Here is a 21725-nt window from a genome sequence, read left to right as displayed (position 1 = left end):
GCCTTAGGAGCCACAAGAAAATAAATGGGGAACACTGGGAGATGGAGAATTAGATTGCGAACTCACCTAGGGATACCTCGACGACGGAGAAGGAGCAAGGTGGGCGCTGTGCTCGATGGGGCGGCGGCTATCGTGGCGGCGCTAGGTGGCAGCATGGCTATGAGCGTTCGGAGGCAAGATGGAATACATGTGGCAAGGCGAGAAAGAGAGGAGGCATGGCTCGGCTTATATGGGGCCGGGCAGCGTAGGGCGCAAGCTACCGATGGGGAGGAGTCAAGGAGCCAGACATGAACACCGGCGAAGGAGTCCGGGTTTGGCACGGCGGGGAAGAAGGAGCATCTGACATGGGGCCAGGTGCGTTAATAGGAAAGGAGAGAAGGGAGGCGGCGGCGGCCGTGCTGGGCTGCAGCTTGGGCCGCTAGACGGGCCACTGTGGGAGAACCAGAAGAGCGAAGCTGGGCTAGGGAAAGAAAACACCGAGTTGGGCCGAGCGGAGGGAGAGGAGTAGGCCTTCAGGTTGCTTTGGCCAAAAGAGGATGAGGGGAAGAGAGTGGACTGGGCCTGCCGAACTGGGCCAAAGGAGAGGAGGAGAGCGAGAATGGGCCGACGGGTTCACTGGGTTGCAGCCCGATAAAGAGAAGGAAGGAAAAAAATCCCTTTTCTTTTATTTCAAAACCTATTTCCATATGAACCAAACCAAATTTGAATAGAATTTCAAATACACTTTTCAACTTAATTAATAATAATATTTTGGTAAGTTCTCAAAAATAAATTGTACAACCTTTTTAAATTCTTTTATTTTCTAATTCTCTTTTCTTTTTTTTACTTCAAAGTCATTTTTAATTTCATTTGCAAAAGAAATTTTAACCATTTTAATTTTTCAATCAAAACCACTCAACCAAATAAATCAAATACAAGGGCATGTATGTTCAAACATGTTGCTACCTTATAATGATTTTTAATTTAATGAAAAAAATTTATTTTCCTATGTTTTATGAGCACAAAAATTCACAAATAAATCATTTTATACCTATTTTCAAAAGAGGCAAATTTTAGGGTGTCACAACCCACCCATCTAATCTCGACCGTCTATCGCAAGATCAATGGCTCAAATCAGCCGATAATCCTTCGCGACTGTTTTGTTAAAGAGCCCCTCGGCTTTATGGTATTTGTACCCGTGGTCCTTGGCCTAATCTAAAATGATGGTTTTTTATTTATTTTAATTCGGTAAAAGTTTGCAATAATTACGGTTTTGTCGTCCAGTTCATATTTTCATCATGACTTCTTTGTTTTAAATCCGATTTTGGTGATTTTTGTGCCTATGTATTCGTAGCAACGTGTAGAATGATTTTATAAACTTTTCAACTTGTTTTTCTACTATTGATGTACTGTTCTAATTATAGCTCATTGTTTGCTTCGTGCATGATTGCTCTGGATGATTGTGTGTTGATATTGGGTGATCAAGTATAGACAGTGATCGGTATATCGGTGAGCAAGACTAGCACTTTGATGACCAGCAAGATCAACAGGAGTTTGCTGAGCAAGGCAAGTATAGTATGTGATCTTTCTTGTTGTCCTATTCACCGTTAATCATTTAATCATATGCATGTGTCTAATTTGTTACCCCTAAGGATACCCTAGTGATTTGTTATCTTGCACCTTGTTACCTATGGGTTTACTTGCATTTGGGTAGTATTTGCTAGCGCTCAATTTAATTACACATGATCTGAATATTGATTAATGGCCTTATGCAATAACCAATAAAATATGCTTTTTAGCAACATAGAATCCCTAAGGACTTATCTGTGAGCAAAATCCAAGACTTACAGTACAACTATGAGAGCTACATGGCTCTAGCTTTAGTCAAGTAGAAAGATCTTTTCTAGCTTGTTAGTGGTTACCTTTATGACGCAAGAGGGGTTCGCCACCATTGGGTATAGTGCAGTCTCTATTAATTTGAGTACTTCTGCGTGAGTGTGCCACCTTAAAGGGGGCTCTACATCTACCTGCCATTGAATCCTCGTGGCCACTAACTTGTTAGATGAACTTTTGAAAGGCTTTATAGTGTACCCTGCCTGCTCACCTCAAAAGTGTTTTGGAAGTAATTAAGTCGGGCATATGGGCAACACGACTCACAGTGAAAGTGTACAACCTCTGAAGAGTATAAAACTAGTATATCAGCCATGCTCACGATCATGAGCGGTCTGGAAAACTGATGAAATAATTTGTTCTTATTGTCATTCTATAATGTAGACGTTCATGTTTAATCATTATTGATTTATTGCCATCACTCATGATCATATGATATAATTGGGGCTTAAGCATAACTTGTTGCTATTTAATGCTAAAATTGTGACTCATTAAAATACTAACCGCAGTATAACCAGTGTCTATCTTTTGAGCCTTATGAACCCCATATTATTCTTGTTAAGTATGAGATGTACTTATGCTTATTTATTTTTACTACTTGGATAAAAATCCTGAATGGGTAACAAATTATGATGGTTATGATGAGTTTCCAAAGGATTACTAGTCTTGCGATCAACCAATCAACCGTCCCTGTGGCTATGGAGGCGCATAGAGCTTATAGTTATTTATTTCTGCTTTATGAGACTTTGATACTTATGTAATGGATTAATACTCATGATGTAATAAAGCACTGTGCTTGGTATTCTCCTTTAATTTGTCTCTATATGTGTGAGATTGTTTCCTAGGCACACATATGGTTTATGTCGACGAAATATGGTCGGCAGTCTACCTAGGGGTATGCCCAAGGTAGTAGATTATCGGCAGACAGATGCGCAAGCCCCAAACAAGACGGTGATGCAAGACAGATATGAGGTTTTATCTAGGTTTGGCCGCCAAGAAAGCGTAATACCTACGTCCTACGTCTGATTCGTATTGCTGTATGTCAATGAGAGATGTTTTTTAGAGGGGTCCCCTGCCCGCCTTATATAGTCCCGGGGGTAGGGCAGGGTTACAGATCTAGAACCCAATCCTAGTCAGTTACAATTGCCATATGCGGCCGGATAAGGATTCCTATTCTAACCGACCAGGATCCTGCTTGATCGCCAAATCCGCCTTGACTCCTTGTGCGGGACTCCGATCAGGTTGGCCGGGCCGCACGTCGTCCTTCAGGTGGACCGGACCCATTGATCCGGGCTGGCCCAAGCTTAGCCGTAAGGGTATAGGGGTTAATACCCCCCACAGCTAGTCCCCGAGCATCATGCATTATGCTGCGACACGCCATTTTAACCTTCTTCGACAAGTATAGCTTGAGTCCTTGACGTCTCTGACCACCATCATCATCGGAGAAGTAGGTTGTCCAAAGAATGTATGGTGCTCTTAAGAAAAAAGAAAAAGATTTCTATCCTGAGAAGTGTGCCCACTTGTATTTCTGAAAAGAAATGTAAGTGGTCTTGAAACATAGCGTCCTTGAACATCAGAGGTGTAGGGGTCAAAAAAACAAACACATTCACCACAAGGTGAAGTGTGTCCACTTAGTCCCCGAGCCTGGTAGTAGGTGACATAGGCACGTGGTGCCAGGGTCTAAAAAGAATTTCCAATTTAGTTGAAAACCCAATTGCCGTATAGGCAAAACGAGATGCACCAGCAGGTGCATCATACCGACGTAGTCCCCGAGCTTGCTGGAAGGTGAAGTATGAGCCTTGTAGCAAGGTCTTAAGAAATGTCTCTCAACTGTATGTGAGTACAAATCACATATAGCCAAGGAGAACCATTATTCAAACAGTGGTCGGGATAGTCCCCGAGCACATTAATAATCCTTACAATCATTCAAAGCACAGGGGTCAATTAAAACACATTTACCGCAAGGTGAAGTATGCCCACTTAGTCCCCGAGCCTGGTAGTAGGTGACACAGGCACATGGTGCCAGGGTCTAAAAAAGAATTTCCATCGAAGTAAAAAATCCAATAGTTGTATAGGCGATACAAGATGCACCGGCAGGTGCATCGTACTGATGTAGTCCCTAAGCTTGCTGAAAGGCAAAATATGAGCCTTGTAGCAAGGTCTAAATAAATGTCTCTCAACTGTATGTGAGTACAAATCACATGTAGTCAAGGAGAACCATTCTCCGAGCAGTGGTCGGGACAGTCCCCGAGCACATCAGTCGTCGGAGCAATCCCCGAGCACGTCAGTGGTCGAATTAGTCCCTGAGCACATCAGTGGTCGGAGCAATCCCCGAACACGGGAGTGGTCGGAGCAGCCCCCAAGCACATCAGTGGTCTGGGTAGTCCCTGAGCACGGGAGTGGTCTGGGTAGTCCCTGAGCACGGGAGTGGTCTGAGCAGTCCCCGAGGATGGCAGTGGTCTGGGCGGTCTCCGAGCACTTGATGTATTTATTTGGTGTATTTATTTATCTCCTTTCTCTGCTAAGTCCAGTCTGACACGTCTGGTCAAAAAGCAAACAGGTATAGTACGTCATTCTGTCTTCTTACTCTTTTCTGGCAAACAGTCGCTTGGCACCTGTATGGAGGTTCGTCAGTATGGGCCCTCTTGCACTATCAACGAAAAGGCACATACACTGGTAATGAAGGGGCGCATTTATTGGCGTAGATCTCGAGGTTGTGTGAACAACCATCTACGGCGCGTGCGCACGTCTCCCAATAATCTCGAGTGGATGAAACAACGAAGCTCTTTGTTATTTATAATGTAGATCTGGTAAGTTACTCATACCGTTCCCCATTGTCATTCGCCGCCATGACCTTCTTCTTCCTCTTGTCGAACCCCATTCCTCTGAAAATCATCACCAACCCCCTCGCCACCGCATCCACCCCATTAATAAAGATAGACTAATGGCGAAGGGAGATGCCCAAAAGAAAGGTGGAGTCATGGTGAAGGAGTGGTGGAAATCGTAGAGCAATGAGCAGACCATCAAAGACCTCGTCGCCATGGGAGTGCTCCACAATAAGGCACTCGCGGGATGGCGTGCGCCAGAAGGAGAAAGCTTCCCCAATCCACAACCAGGTGAGATTGTAGTGTTTAAGGATTTCTTCAAACAGGGTTTCGGGGTTCTAGTGCACCCTTTCCTTCAGGGTCTCTGCTTGTACTACGAGATTGGGATTTGCAATCTACATCCCAACTTGATTCTTCTTGTTTCCACCTTCATCCATCTCTGCGAGGCTTATGGTGGCTTCCAGCCCCATTTTGACCTCTTTCGCCACCTATTCTGTCTGTGAAAGAAAGGGAGGGGCGGCTCGAAGATAGCCGGAGGCGTCTACCTCAATCTTCGTGACGGCATGAAGACCCAGTACCTGCACTGCCCTTGGAACACCTCGCTGGATGAATGGTATAAGAAGTGGTTCTACATCCGTGAAGAGCCGAACACAATCACCCTCTGTGACATGGGGTTGATTCCAGAGAGGAAGAACAGCTGGTCAAAGAAGCCCGAGAACTTGGAGCAGATGGTAGAACTGCTCGGGATGATCCCGTGGAGAAAACTGGATGGTCCAAGCGTGGTCGGGAACTTCGTGAGTCGAAGGATCCAACCCTGCTAGAAGAGGGTACATCCTGGCTTTGAGTACCAGGGAAGCGCAGACCCAACAAGGACCAGGAAAGAGGTGCTCGACAAGATAGAAGTCAAGGCTAGGATTGGGGAGCTATTCAACCTGGCCGATCCCAATTACATCAGGTTGAACGACATCGAGCACGCCTTCAAGCTGGCCTGACCTCCCCCAAAGGTAAATGATGCTTCCTTTTAACTATAGAATCATGTTATAACAAGAAATTGACTGTTGTCTCCATTATGTGTCTCAGAGTAATGGTCGTGACCGGGCAGCAGTGTTTGTGTCTCCGCCCCCCGATGTGGATTGGCCACAAGTTGCTGGCCCAGCTGCCCTGACCGGTGCCAGGACCGACGACGTCCACTGGGCGACACTCGAGGCTATGGAGGATGCGTCGACCAGAGCCGCTAGCAAGCGTCCGGCTGCCAACAAACAACACCAAGCTATCTTCCCCCTTTCAGACAATGAAGCAGAGGATGCGGACATCTTCCAGCTCATCCCTCGAAAGAGGAGGAGACAAATGGGGTCGACGGAATAGGGTACCTCCTCTGTGCCAGCAGTGATCACATCACCGACCACTGCAACATAGAGGACAAGCGAAGGAAATGCCGAGCATCAAGCCCCGACGCCTATACCGGTGGTGGAAAGAGTTCTGGTGGAACCTACCGAGCACACGGAGCAGGGGCGGTCAAGGAGACGCTCCTTCGCCACATCATTCCGCGCCTTGAAGCTATAAGTATCTATAACTTTGATGTAAGCTTGTAATTTGTATTGAAATAATATTATCTTCTGAACTTTTCTCTGATATATTAGGACGGTGTCTACCGAGAATCCCAACCAGCTAGCTGGGTGCGGCACAACTTCGCTAGCAATGGTGGGAAAAACTGCCGAGCAGCCAGCCATGGAGGAACCTATAGAAGGAACTCCGTCAAGACCTCAGCAGGCGGATGACCAGACAGCAGTCCCCAAGCGGCTGGTCGAGAAGACAGCCGAGCAGAGTGCTAGTGCTCCGAGCACAAACCCTGCTGAGGCGGATACTTTGGTGCCAAGGGAACCGGATCAAGCCGAGGAGCAGCAGCTAGAAGTTGCACAGAGCACTCTTGCCGATGCAACGGCTCGTGGGAAAGTCATGGTGGTCATGGAGACTACAGACTCTAGACCAGCACCGCCCCCTAAACAGAAAGCTAAAGAGGACAAAGTAGAAGAGGTCCTGGGCCATCCCCAAGATAAGCGACAACATGTATATGTGTTGCACTAGCGGAACGACGAGTGGGTGATGCACGAAGAAATCCCAGAGGTCCAAGAGACCCTAAAAGTTGAACGAGCGGCAAAGCGTCTGATGACAGAAGTCCAGGTATGTCTGGTTTGGCCACTTGACCCTGTCATGTAGTCGAACTGTCTGACTTAGCTTGTCTATATGCAGGACTTGATGAAAACCACAAGGTACCGAAAGAGGTGCTTTGACCAGATTGAAGGGATCACGGCGACCAATAAAGAACTGGCGGCCAAAGTGGAACACTTGCGGCGCCAACTTGAAACCGCCGACCAGGAGTAGACAGAGCGAGAAACACAGAACCAAAACCTGGTTGGCCAGCTCAATAACAAAGAGCGGGAGATAACAAGTAAGTTTTCATCTTATCATAGTAAGTGCAGGGCTTGTGTTGTTGCATTCTTGGCAGTAACAGCTGTAATGTAGGTTTAGAAGCTGAAGTGACCTGCCTCCAAGGGGAGAATAGTTGTTTGACCATAGAGTGTGGTCGCCTGAAGGAGGACAATAAGAAACTGGCACACGACCAGTCTGAACTCCGGGACCGCACAACCAAGATAAAGGAGGATTTGAAAAGTAAGTATTCTAGACCACCTTTTTCATTCTGTTCATTGCCTTGTCTTGTCATGCCATTACATTTGATGTCTTATACGGTGTTCAGTTTTAAAAGTCAATGCCAAGAGGCATCTAGAGGCCATGATCAAAGAGCGTGGCGGTTGGAAAGCACGATGCCTCGAGGCCACCGAGGAGCGGGACGCGTGGAAGAACCAGTGCCAAGAAGTGGCAACTGGCATTGTGCCCGTCCTCGACCTTATCGACTCGGCGCTCACAGAGGAAGAGCCAAGGACGCCCCAGCTTGGACTGGTCGAGAGATGCAGACAAGCGTGGGGATGGTTCCAAGAGTTTGTGAAGGAGGCAGGTGAGTACACGGGTGCCTAGGTACTAAGCATGGTGCGTGCCCACTACCCCCTGATCGATCTCGAGCGCCTGGAGGCTAGGTACCCAAAGGAGGTAGACCCAGACAAGGCAGAGGAGCTTTGGACGGCCCAGCTAGACTTGTCATCAAAGATAATTGGCGATATTAACCTATATGGAGGTGGGACAACACCTGTACAGGGTACGCCATCGACAAGTCAGCTGGAAATGCCATCAGCTGCAAGCCAACCGACGAAGCCTACGGTCTCGACCAGCCAGGCACTGGCAGGGCCATCCCCTTCAGCTCGACTAGCACAAGAGTCCCCAAGACTCGAGAAGGATATCAGAAGCGATGAGTAGCAAGTGTCATGCGCCCCGACCAGCCAATGTAATAGGCTTAGAGCTGTAGAAGGAGGACATAGTTGTGTTATTGTAAACTTGAGCCTCTTCAGGCCAGCTTGTAATAATGTAACTGTATATCATTATAAGCTTGTTTGCTTTGTACAAAGCGTATTTAAGCTTGATACTTTATGTTGGTGTAACTAAGTAAGAACACGTTATTGTTCTATCTAGTTGTACCATTTTGCTCGACACATCATCCTGTAAGGTTTGTGTGGCCCTAGTTTGTCATGTGGTCGGAGTGTGAGGTACGGTGACCTGTGCACACATGGACGCGGACAAGTCAAACCAAGGGGGACCTACCGATCACCCGTAACGTAGAGAGCGGATCCCATGCATGTGTTGGGAGGTGCCGGAGACAAGGTCTGCTCCGAAAACCGTAGAAGGAGTGGTGGTCGGCTTGTACTGGCTAAGTTAGAATAACCATAAAATTCGGAGTGACACAATAAAGTGGTCGGAGAAATCATAATTGCTTTATTGAAGTAAATCGAAAGTACAAGAGGAGTACATATCTCAGTAGTTAAGCATAGAAACGTCTAAGCTTGTCGATGTGCCACGAGTTTCGTACGTCTGTACCGTCCAGGTGAGCTAACCTGTAAGACGTTGGTCGTGTGACTTCCTTGATAATGAAGGGTCCCTCCCATGGGGTTGCGAGTTTGTGGACACCAGTTTGGTTCATCTTCCACTTTAGGACTAAGTCCCCGACCATGAAGAACCGCTCTTTAACGTTCTTGTTGTAGTACCTGCGCAAAACAGCAAGGTATTTGGCCATGCGTACACAAGAATCGAGCCTTTTCTCTTCTACACTGTTCACTTCTAGCTCCCATACTTCATTGACCTTGCCTTCGTCGAAGTTCTCTACTCGTGCTGATCGGAAAGCTATATCTGGTGGGAGGACTGCCTCAGCGCCGTAAACCATAAAGTATGGTGAGACGTCGGTGTTACGACTGGGCTGCGTCCTAAGGCCCCAGACCATAGCTGGTAACTCTTTGAGCCATCTTTCGGGAGCTTTGTCATTTTCTCTGTACATCCTCTTCTTCAATGTGTCCAAGATCATTCCATTTGCCTGCTCGACTTGTCCATTAGCTCTAGGGTGCACCACCGAGACGTATTTTACTATTATGCTCCTTTCATCGCAGAAGTCCCAAAAAGCGTTCCCAGTGAACTGAGTACCTAGATCAGTGATGATGCTGTTGGGTATACCAAAACGGTGGATGACCTGGTCGAGGAACATGACAGCCTTTTCTGAAGATGCCTGTACCAAAGGCATGTATTCTATCCACTTAGAAAATTTGTCAATCGGCACAAAGACGCATGTAAATTTCCTAGGAGCCGGTTTGAAGGGCCCGATCATATCTAGTCCCCAACATGCGAAGGGCCAAGAGGCTGGTATCGTCTATATCTCATGTGCTGGTATGTGGATTCTCTTGGCGAAGAACTGACAACCCTCACAGCGGCGGACTAGCTTTTCTATCGGCTACTGCTGACGGCCAATAGAACCCTGCTCAGAAAGCCTTACCGACCAGTGTTCTTGAGGCCACGTGGTTGCCACAGGAGCTAGAGTGGATTTGGTCCAAGAGATGTTCGCCTTCCTCCTGGGTTATACACTTCATCAAGATTTCCTCCTTTGCATTTTTGCGCCATAACTTGCCATCGACAAGCAGATATTGCTTACTGCGACGCATCAGGCGCTCGTTTTCTGTCTGATCAGTATAACTGCTGCCATCTGTTAAGTACTTGATGAAAGGTGTTCTCTAGTCTGGCTCATGAGTGGTCGGGGGCGGCTCGGTTGTGCTCGGCGCTGGAACCGTAGCCACCAATTGCTGGTCTGGAGCTTTGTCGACTGTGGAATCTTCCTCTTCGATGGAAGGCATGAGCAGGTCTTGGACGAATACACCATGTGGGATTTTGGCTCGGGATGATCCTAACTTTGATAGCGCATCCGCTGCTTGGTTCTTGTCCTGGACCACGTGTATGTACTCGATGCCATAGAACCTGCCTTCTAGCTTCCTTATCGATTTGCAGTATGCGTCCATCTTTTCACTGGTCGTGTCCCAGTCCTTATTGAGTTGGTTGATGACTAGAGCCGAGTCTCCATAGACATAGAGATGTTTAACACCAAGCTCAACCGCAATGCGTAAACCATGCAGGCATGCTTCATATTCGGCGGCATTATTAGATGCCGGGAAGTAAATCCTGAGGATGTATCGGAGCTGCTCCTTGGATGGTGACACGAAAAGAACTCCTGCTCCCACACCATCAATGTTGAGAGAGCCATCGAAGTACATCGTCCAATATTCGTCAGATCCTGGAGAGGCAGGCGTGCTTAAGTCTGTCCACTCGACGATGAAATCGACGAGTGCCTGAGACTTGATTGTAGTATGGCTTGCAAATTCCAAGGAGAAGGGGCATAGCTCCATTGCCCATTTGACAATGCGCCCATTCGCATCCTTATTGCGAATGATGTCCCCCAAAGGGTACTCGGTCATGACCACCACACGATATCCGTCGAAGTAATGTCTCAACTTTTGGGATGTTATTAGTATGACGTAGATCAATATTTGAATCTGTGGGTACCTGGTCTTGGATTCGTTGAGTACCTCACTGATGAAATAAATTGGCCGCTGTACCTTATAGGCATGGCTCAACTCATCGCGCTCGACCACCATGGTAGTGGAGACCACCCAATTGGTTGCTGCAATGTAAAGTAGGAGAGTTTCATCTTCTCTAGGAGCAGTAAGGACCGGAGGTGATGCGAGATATTGTTTTAGCTACGTGAAGGCAGCGTCTGCTTCCTCCGACCACTCGAACTTCTCGGATGCTTTGAGCAGTTTGAAGAACGATAGCTCTTTTTCTCCTAATCTTGATATGAAAAAGCTGAGAGCAGCCATGCATCCGGTAAGCTTCTAGACATCCTTTACCTTTTTGGGGGGCTTCATGTCTAAGATAGCTTTGACTTTCACTAGATTAGGGCGTATGCCATCGTAGCTGACGATGTTGCCTAGCAATATACCAGAAGGAACACCAAAGACGCACTTCTTTGGGTTTAACTTCCATTGGAATGTATTGAGGGCTACAAAGGTGCGTCTTAGGTTGTCAATAAGGGTATGTGCTTCCTTGGTTTTGACAACTACATCATCCACATAGGCCTCCACAAGGTTGTCTTTTATCTCGTCTGTGAGGTAGGCCTGAATGGCGCATTGGTATGTAGCCCTAGCGTTCTTGAGCCCGAACGATATAGTCGTGTAGCAGTAGGCGCCAAAAGGCATGATGAAAGACATCTTGATCTGGTCGTCCTTTTTGAGAGCGATCTGGTGATAACTAGAGTAGCAATCGAGAAAGGAAAGCAGCTTGCAACCGGTAGTTGAATCTATGACCTCGTCTATGCGAGGTAAGCCGAAGGAGTCCTTAGGGCAATGTTTGTTGAGATCAGTGTAATCAACGCACATTCTCCATTCATTATTCTTTTTGTGTACAAGAACCGGGTTGGCTAACAACTCCGGATGATACACTTCTTTGATAAATCCAGCTGCCAAAAGCCATGTAACTTCTACCCTAATCGCCTCCTTTTTATCGTGAGCGAACCGTCGTAGCTTCTGCTTGATTGGTTTTGCCTTGCTATTGACATTTAAGGAGTGCTCGATCAAGTTCTGAGGTACACCGGGCATGTCGGAAGGTTTCCATGCAAACACATCCATGTTGTCCCTCAAGAACCTGACGAGCGCGTCTTCCTATTTGGGATCTAAGTCAGCCCCGATAAGGGCCGTTTTGCTGGGATCACCATCGACCAGCTGGATTGCCTTGTCCTCCTTGGACTTGATGTTCTTGCATGGAGCCTCGAGCTCTGGGATCTCCAGGTGGTTGGCTGAGGTCTTCTTAGCGTCAAGAACGGTCTCGGCCATGCAAATAGAAAGGTCATGGGCCTCTGCTATTTTGAAACTGTCGTCTTCGTAGGTGTAAGCGACGTACACGTTACCTCGGAGGGTTAGGACTCCTTTCTCGGTAGGCATCTTGAGCACCAGATACCTATAATGAGGTATGGTCATGAACTTGGTGAGCGACGGTCGACCAAGAATAGCATGGTAGGTGCCGTCGAAGTTAGCGACCACAAAGTTGACGTAGTCGGTGCGGAAGTGGTCCGGGGTCCCAAACTAGACAGGTAGCATGATCTGCCCGAGAGGTGTAGAGCTCTGTCCGGGGAGAACACCCCAGAACTGTGCCTCATATGGCTTAAGATCCACCTGAGCTATCTTTAGGGCGGGCAGACTGTTCTTGAACAGTATATCGATGGAGCTGCCGCCATCGATCAGTACTCTGTCGAACTAGACCTTGTTGATACATGGATCGAGGACCAAGGGAAAACGTCCTAGCTCTGGTATTGCGGCCTATTGGTCCTTCCTGCTGAAAGAGATTTCGTGGTGAGACCACGGAGGGAGCCGGGGATCGGCGAGGAGGTTATCGGCGTTGGCCACGTTCAAGCAAGCACGGGCGAGCAACTTGCGTTCCCTCTTGGTCTCGATGGACACTTTGCCTCCGATGATGGTGTGTACGTGATCGGTTGGCTTGACGTACTTGTGGCGAGGGTCTACATCGTCGTCGTCGTTATCCTCATTATGTTGTTCCGCTGCATCGTTAGGCTTGTCGGATGTATCTGGAGCCTGTTGATGCGTATAGATAGACTTGAGGACGCGACAATTCTCCATGATATGGTTTGACTTAGGATGGAGCTGGCAGGGCCCCTTTAATGCTTTGGCGTAGTCGTCTTCGTAGTTATGACGTCCGCTGCCCTTTTTCACGATATTGACCTCGCCATCGTCTTCCCGGGCACGCTTGCTCCTATAATCGTCATGGCAGCTGCGTCGCCGATTACGTTGGTCACGGTGGTCGTGGGAGTCATTGCGCTGGTTGCGGCGGTCAAAATTGTCATTCCGACCACGATTGTCGCGGTAATCGTCGTGGTGTGGAGGGTGGTCGGAGCGTGGAACCCTTGCTGCTTCTTCAACAATTATCTTTTTAGCATCGTCGGTGTCCGCATATTTCTTAGCGATGGCCAAGAGCGCTGTGACTGATTCAGGTCTCTTCCAGAGGAGCTTGTCTCTTAGGGCGTCGTGGAAGCGGAGGCCAGTGATGAAAGCCTCGATTGCCTCATTGTCGAAGATTGATGGGACTTTGATGCGCATCTCCGAGAAACGCCGAACATACTCGCGTAGTGGCTCATCTTTCCGATCTCAGATCCATTGCAGATTGTACTTGTTGCCTGGTTATTCACAAGTAGCGATGAAATTGTCGATGAAGGCTTGCTTAAGCTCCTGCCAAGAATCAAAGTAGTTTACCGGCAAGCTGACCAGCCATTGGTGATCTACATGGCCAACAGCGACTAGGAAGTAGTTAGACATGACGTGCTCACCAGCCATGGCTGATCTGCACGTAGTTTCATAGAGCATGACCCACAATTCGGGGTTTTCTTCGCCATCGTACTTCTGAAGTTTCTCGAGCTTGAAATTCTTGGGCCATATGACTTGGCAAAGGTGCGGAGTAAACTGCTTCAAACCCGGTGGACCATGGCAGTGTCATACTCCATACAGCGATAGCTTTTGTGGGATGCTCAATCGTTGGCTCTCTGGTTGATATGAGCGCGCAGGTCGCATTCACCAAGGTAATGGCAAAGATCGTTATTGCCATCGCGGCGATCTCGATTGCCATCTGCATTAGCCCTGTGACCGCAGTTATTGCGGTGGCTGTCGCGGTTGTCTCGGTGATTATCGTCCTAGATGTCGCGACGATTGTCCTCCCGATGGTGGTTGTCATCCCGACCACCGTCATGGCCATCGTTGTTGCACGAGCCACGTTGGTTGAGTGGCTGTGAATGACTTGGGTGCTGGCGGCTGTGGCTTGACTTGACTGATACAGATGGAGCCCGAGCTTGGTTTGCAATCTCCACGGTCTGGGCCATAGCAGCCGTCAGATAGGCTTGTATTTCATCGCAAACTGCTTGGGTTTCCGGGGTGTTCGGTAGCCGTTGCATTGTCGCCATGGCGACAGCTACATTAGCACTTGGAGTCCTGAAGACTTGTTTGTCTCCCACCCTGTCGAAAGCATCGTTGAGGTCACGTGGCTGGACCCTTATGCGCCGTGCCTCCTGGTCTGCTTCGGCTTCAATTTGCCGGCAATTAAACCGGTCAATGTTGCGTGCCTCACGTGTAGTCCTTTCTTGTTCTGTTTCACCAACTGCCGGTGGTTTATCATTGCTGACAACATTGATCAAACCCCCTCGCCTTGGCGGGAAAGATGGGAATTGTGGGAATCCCGGGGCATGATCCAGGATATCCAGATCGTATTCGACGCCTTCATCTCCATGATGCTGGAGCTTGGTGTGGACGGAGGCATCAGATGCGGTGCCAGACGAGGAGCTGGAGTCACCCTCTTGGACCGTGTGGATGGATCCTTCATGATAATCTTCAATCCGAATTATGTTGACGAAGTTGCGTGGCTTCGGCCGAGATCGGTGCATAAAACGCAGATCCAAGCGGCATTGTAAGTTGTACGCGTAGCTGGAGGCAGTGTTTTGCAGGCCATAGGGCTAGACCTGGTAGTTCTCTGTCGAGGCTTCATACTCGGAGAGTCGGAGGCCCATTGTGAAGGTCGGCTGGCGACGAACGGAGCGCCCCTCAGGAGTAGATATGGCCACAAGATCTATTCCAAGTTGCGTAGGATGACTGGTCTGAGCTAGTCAAGTAGATCTATTGTGGGGAGCGGTTACGTGCTCATTAGGTTGACTTTGAATCGTACTTACTAGAGCTAGGGTTTCAGCGAGTTTGGTGCTAATCCGATCGATGGAGTCAAGCTGGTCAGTGTTGTCGATCTATTTCCCTTTGTAGCGGGGAAGAGGATGATGGGTTGTCGGCGTGGCTGAAGGTGACGTAGGCGTGGTCGGAGCCAGATGTACCGTGGTCAGAGCCAGATCCAACGTGGTCGGAGCCATATCTGTAGTGGTTAGAGCCTTATCCATCGTGGTCGGAGCCATAGCCGATGCAGGTGAAGTAGTGGTCGGCGCGGACTGAATCCACGCCTCCTCCGTGGTCATGGCGATGAAGTCATCGAAGCCAGTGGTCTGAGTGATCTGGCCGACGGTGAATGTGAGGCCATTCGGCGTAGCTATGGAGCTGGAGATAATGACCATCTTGTTTGCTTGGAGAGCAATACGCACACCCCCTACCTGGCATGCCACTATCGATGAAATATGGTCGGCAGTCTACCTAGGGATATGCCCAAGGTAGTAGATTATCGGCAGACAGATGCGCAAGCCCCAAACAAGACGGTGACGCAAGACAGACACGAGGTTTTATGATGGTGACACAAGACAGACACGAGGTTTTATCTAGGTTCGGACGCCAAGAAGGCGTAATACCTACGTCCTGTGTCTGATTCGTATTGCTATATGTCAATGAGAGATGTTTTTTAGAGGGATCCCCTACCCGCCTTATATAGTCCGTGGGGCAGGGTTACAGATCTAGAACCTAATCCTAGTCAGTTATAATTGCCATATGCGGCCAGATAAGGATTCCTATTCTAACTGACCAGGATCCTGCTTGATCGCCAAATTCGCCTTGACTCCTTGTGCGGGACTCCGATCAGGTTGGCCGGGCCACACGTCGTCCTTCAGGTGGACCGGACCCATTGATCCGGGCTGGCCCAAGCTTAGCCGTAAGGGTATAGGGGTTAATACCCCCCACAGTTTATATCCAGATTTGTCCTTAAATTTGGGTATGACAACATACTCTCTTCCAGCAGAGTAATTTGAAGGAAAAGGAGTCTCACCAACAGGAATACCAAGAACATGATTAACAGAGCAGTCAATGAGATAGCCTTCCCTTGAACAATAAGATCATCAGACTTGGACTCGACAAGAGAAGCCAACCACTTGCTAAATTTCTTAGGAACAAAGCACTTGTCAAAAAGCAGAAGGGATCCAAAACCATATCTCCTAACAACATCTTTTTGATCCTCAAACATTGAAGAAATGACACCAGCAAATTTACTGTTAGACTGCCTAGTAAAAGCTTCAGAAGTCCACGAAGCAGATCTCTTTTTCTTTGACTATAAGTAGAAACAAAAGGCATAATATAAAAATCTACACTACTTGAAATATAAATGATAAAAAAGGTTAATAACAAAGGTCATACCTGAGCTTGCAAAGCCAAACTCAATTTATGCCTCAATGCATTGATACGCTTGTACTGAAAAGATGAAAAAAGTTACAAAAGAAAACAACAACTTAGAAACAAAGGAAAAAACATACATCCTTCAGACATTGTTGATACAGAGTTTTATTGAAATTCCTCACAGCTGAACCCCCAGATTATGATTCCTAAAAAATATAAATATAAATAAAAAAAGTAAGGCTAGATCATGGAAAAAAACCAAACCATATAAAAATGAAGAAAGAAGATCATAATAAAAAAGCTGACCTTTGAAAACATCTCAACATCAGAACTAGATTTATCTACAAATGCATCATCATCATAAAATTGACCACACATGAGATCTTCACTCTAACTATCAACTTGATCATCAAGATCTATGGGTTGATTCTTCGACACTCCATCATGGTGAATTACCCACAACCGTTCACAACTTAAGTTGGGTCATCCATAAACTCCGTTGGATGATCACCAAACTCCCAATCACCACCAAGCCATCTAGGTGATGGTGATTACCAAGAGTAACAAGCAAGAACTCTCACTTGACCACAACAAGCCTAATAAGAAGAGTGGATGCACACTTGCTACTCTCTTTTCACTAATGAGGGCTCAATCTTGGATTCTCGAATCTCAGTTACCTCACCAGGATCTTGCCCTTCTTGGCACTCTTAAGGGTGTTTCTCAGCTGTTGAAATGGGCAAGAGTACTTCCTTGAGTGAATAGAGAAAGTATTTATACCCCCTCATTCAAAACAAACCATTATGTGCCTCTACGGAGTGACCGGATGCTCCGGTCAGTTCTCAGTTCTCTCTACCACAGAGCCATTAAGTTGTGATCGGACTCTAACCTACGTTCGGTTAGCACTGACCGAACGCGTCCGATCATAAAAACTACCCTCTGGAACCTTACTGATATTGACTAGACTCTAGTCACTTTATGGCTTAGCATTCGGTTAGCACTAACCGGACGCATCTGATTAGACTTCTCCCTCTCTAGAACCTTACGGAAGTTGACCGGACTCTAACACCCAGCGTCTGGTCACATTTCACTCAACATCTGGTCACATCCAGATGACTTCACCTTGATCAAATAAACTGACCGGACTCTGCGCCAGTGTTCGGTCAACATTTGACCCTCCATTCACTTCAAACTCATAATTATATGTGAATGAAGTTTGCTCCAATTGATCTTAGGGCTACTTAGGAGCTACCTAGTGTAAGATTTGATAAGTATGTATCACACCTAACCCACTAGACTCACCTAGGTCAAGCTACTAGTTCATACCCCCCTAATAGTATGGTCAAAGGAAAAATAAAATCCTAAACTACTCTAAGTGTCTCTTCAACACCAAACGACACTTAGAACTAGTCCATCCTTAACCTTGTCGTCCATCCTTTGAAAACCAAAACGATTTCCAGCGTAGGGGCATGACAACCATGATTGCCCAATCAATTGCCATTGCCATGACCTAACTAAATTGCATCTGCAAAATACATGTTAGTCATAGTAATCTCATATTGTCATTAATCACTGAAACCCAACTAGGGGCCTAGATGCTTTTAATCTCTCCATTTTTAGTGATTGATGACAATACAACCTCGAGTATGTAAAAGAGATGAGGTTTTCAACATGCTTGGTTCATATAAGCTTTTGACAATAAGAATAAAAGAGTTAGTCAAGCTTATATGACCCAAGCCAACATGATGTACTCAATAGATATGAAATAAGCATGAGTACAAGAAATAAAGCTCATTTGCATTAGAGTAAAACACGGAAGCAAAGCAAATGAGCATAACCAAGTGACATGACATATATAAAGATCAAAGTAGAGAGCACACATGTCACATATCACATAAATATCACATAGATACCACTATCACATAAATATCATGATCACGCGTATTTAGTTCAATGCATGAAAGTAAACATGAATGCATAATAATGTATCACACATAAAAAGCCAAATATAATAAATAAGCTCCCCCTAGATATATCGCTCCCCCTATTTCTATCATACTCGATCCCTCTACCCCTCTAGCATTAAGCACCAAAACCTAAGGGTCGGTCAGCGGGGCAGCAGCGGATGAGTCAGGCGCTAAGGTGCGATGAGCGATCTAGAACTGGGCATCATCATCATCTGATCCTAAGCTCTGAGTTGTATGACCCTCTATCGCTAGAAGTGATGCTGAAGCGGTCTGGGTCGGATCTGGGACTGGTGCGGCCAGCTCTGATGATGCAACAGATGAAGGGAGCATCTCTGTAGTTCCAGTAATAGGAGCAACTGTGGAAGGACCAGGGACATATAGATCTGGTAGTGTAGGTTGCCTTGTCAACTCACTAAATGTAGCACCAAGGCTCCTAGAAACTAGGGTATCAGTCACAAGCATCGACAAAGTCTGAGCTAGTGTGAAGCCTATGTGAAGCGGTGTGAATTGCAGACCCTGTGGTCTAGGAGGTGGATGAGAACCCCTCCTCTGTGAAGCAGGGTCGGATGAGATCTATGGGAGGCACAAGATCACTGTGAGGGCGTCTAGGAGGCTCTTATGACCATAGCAAACCTCATGTAGCTGGATGGGTGACTCCTGAAGCCTGAATATCTCCCTGACCCTAAAGCTCATCAGCCTATAGTCACGACCTCTGAAAGCAAAGTGAATGAATCTGTGCCCCGGATCAATCCAAAGTGTATCATAGAACTCACGGACCTATGATGATACATATCTGCTGGATCAGGGAGTTCAGTAGCCACAACTGAATACGAGTCAACCCCTTGCGATATCCCATCCTCGGTAGCAGGGTCCTCCTCATGATAGCATCAAGCAGTCTCGCTATAGGAGTAAGGTCCCTGCTACCAAGGACGGTCACCCTGCAGAGACACATAATGGTTCATTTTGAATGAGGGGGTATAAATATTTCCTCTATTCATTCAAGGGAGTACTCTTGCCCATTTCAATAGCTGGGAAACACCCTTGAGAGTGCCAAGTAGAGCAAGAGCCTAGTGAGGTGATTGAGATTTGAGAATCCAAGATTGAGCCCTGATTAGTGAAAAGAGAGTAGCAAGTGTGCATCCACCCTTCTCATTAGGCTTGTTGTGGTTAAGTGAGAGTTCTTGCTTGTTACTCTTAGTGATCGTCATCACCTAGATGGCTTGGTGGTGATTAGGAGTTTGGTGATCATCTGACGGAGCTTGTGGATGACCCAACTCAAGTTGTGAGCGGTTGTGGGTGATTCACCGTGACGGAGTGTCGAAGAATCAACCCGTAGAGAGCACTTGATCTTTGCGCGGATCAAGGGGGAGCTACACCCTTGCGCGGGTGCTCCAATGAGGACTAGTGAGGAGTGGCGACTCTCCGATACCTCGGCAAAATATCACCGCGTTCCTTCTCCTCTCTTTACTTTGAGCATTTACATTTGAACAATTTAATTCTTGTCTTTACATTCTTAGAATTGCTATGCTAGAGTAGGATTGTAACTTAGGGTTCTTAACTTTTGTGTGGTAGAACATTAGAAACGCATTCTAGGCACAAGGGGTGAAGTGGACTAAGTGTAGGATTTAATTATTACAAAGAATTTTAAAATTAGCCCAATTCACCTCCCCCTCTTAGACATCTTGATCCTTTCAGCAACAAAATCTTTGCTATAGTCACAAAAGAGAAGATATGAGATAAATATTGAATGCAAGGATCAAAACATACCAGCATTCAGAGCTATAAATCAAGGATATATATTATATAGGGTGAAAGTTAAGCGAAAAAGGAATGAGATATAACATGTGTCAACTATAATTATAGGTTTACAGGTATTATAATTAAGTCAACCAAAGAAAAATACAACAACTTATACTGAATATATAATTAGCCATGACATAATGATGCAAACTGAACTAGAACTTAAAAACTAGACAAAAACAAAAAAAGAGTTAAATAATAACTTAACTTGAAACTAAAGTCTATATACTCTAAAACCTATACTGAAAATGAAAACTAAACTAGAATAAAAATAGAGTCAACTAAAACCTAAACTGAGAACTAAAGTCTGATCACAGATAAATAAACACACACACAACAACCAACACACAGCCACCCACCCACACAGCATAAATAGATAAATCTATTTAAAATGCATTCAGATCACAGGAATCAAAATAGATTGATAATAAGAGCAAATTTATAACTGGACAAATAACAATTTATAAAACTAGGACAAATGCAATGAACAATCTTCAAATTAGATAACCAAACTAACATCTGCATCAAATAACCTAAAAAGACATATAACAGCACAAGCATATCACAATCATGAGATGAAATAGATATAGACACATACCTTCAGAAATACCCAGATCCAACATCCACGCGAAGGATTACAATGAAATCGGAGCTCGCATCAAAAGAGGAATCGCATCAAACATCCCAAATCACACAAAAAAATATAGGATCAGAGATAGAACATAAATCAAATCACATCATTCAAGCGAAGGAATACCACAGAATCAAGCACAATAACCTACCTCACGTGAGATACCAATCCAACCTCCGCAAATACAACATCAGCCAAATCAGAGCTTCAAATACATACGGGAATCATGAAAATCAACCGGAACAATACAGGAAAAGCATACACACATTCATATTACATCGCCATAGAAGTAACTAGAACAAATCGACCGAGGAAAAGGGAGAAATCGAAGCAAAAATCACTAACCCTAGCTCGTCGCCCCGAGTCGCCTAGCGTCGCCTCGACTCGCCACCAAAACACGTGGACAAGAGAAATGAATGCGGCAGACGCGAAGCTGAAATGAAACGGAAGACATAAAAGGCGCGATTCCCAAAAATCAAAGCTGACAAACGGGACCCAAAAACCAGTGAGACAGTAGAAGCAAAGAAAGAAGGACGGATGAGATCAAATGACGGATGAGATCAAATGACAGAAGCATTCGATGGGCACAAATCCGGGTGACAAAAACCAGGGCCTGTTCGCTTGAGCTACTTTTCAGCCAAGTCAACATTTTCAACTTATTCTCCCTTACAGAACACTATTGAATCAGCCGAAACCGGCCGGCTTAACGACCAGCAGAACAAGCCCCCCAAAAAAGGCACAGGCAATAAAAAGATTTACCGAATAAAAAATGTTGTCAGTGGAGCTTAGAGCAAGTATAATAGCAGGCTGTAAGCGGGCCAAATGCTGACGTGGAGGAGAGGAGAGAGAGGAGAAACGGGCTATAAACTTACAGTCGACTTAGACACAAGAATTAAGAAACTTTGTAAAAGAGACGGGTGAACCATATATTAATGCTGAAGAGATGACTACTATATAAGTAAGCTGAAAAGTAGGCTGTAAAGATCTTTGTAGCCAGCCACCGGCTATATTATTAGTCATGCGAACCCAGACGCAGTGTTCAGCGGTGGTTAGGCAGGGTCACGTA

The sequence above is a fragment of the Miscanthus floridulus genome, chromosome 8 (genome assembly GCF_019320115.1).
Source record: "Miscanthus floridulus cultivar M001 chromosome 8, ASM1932011v1, whole genome shotgun sequence".
Taxonomy (NCBI): Eukaryota; Viridiplantae; Streptophyta; class Magnoliopsida; order Poales; family Poaceae; genus Miscanthus; species Miscanthus floridulus.
Note: the sequence above shows the minus strand (reverse complement) of the source record.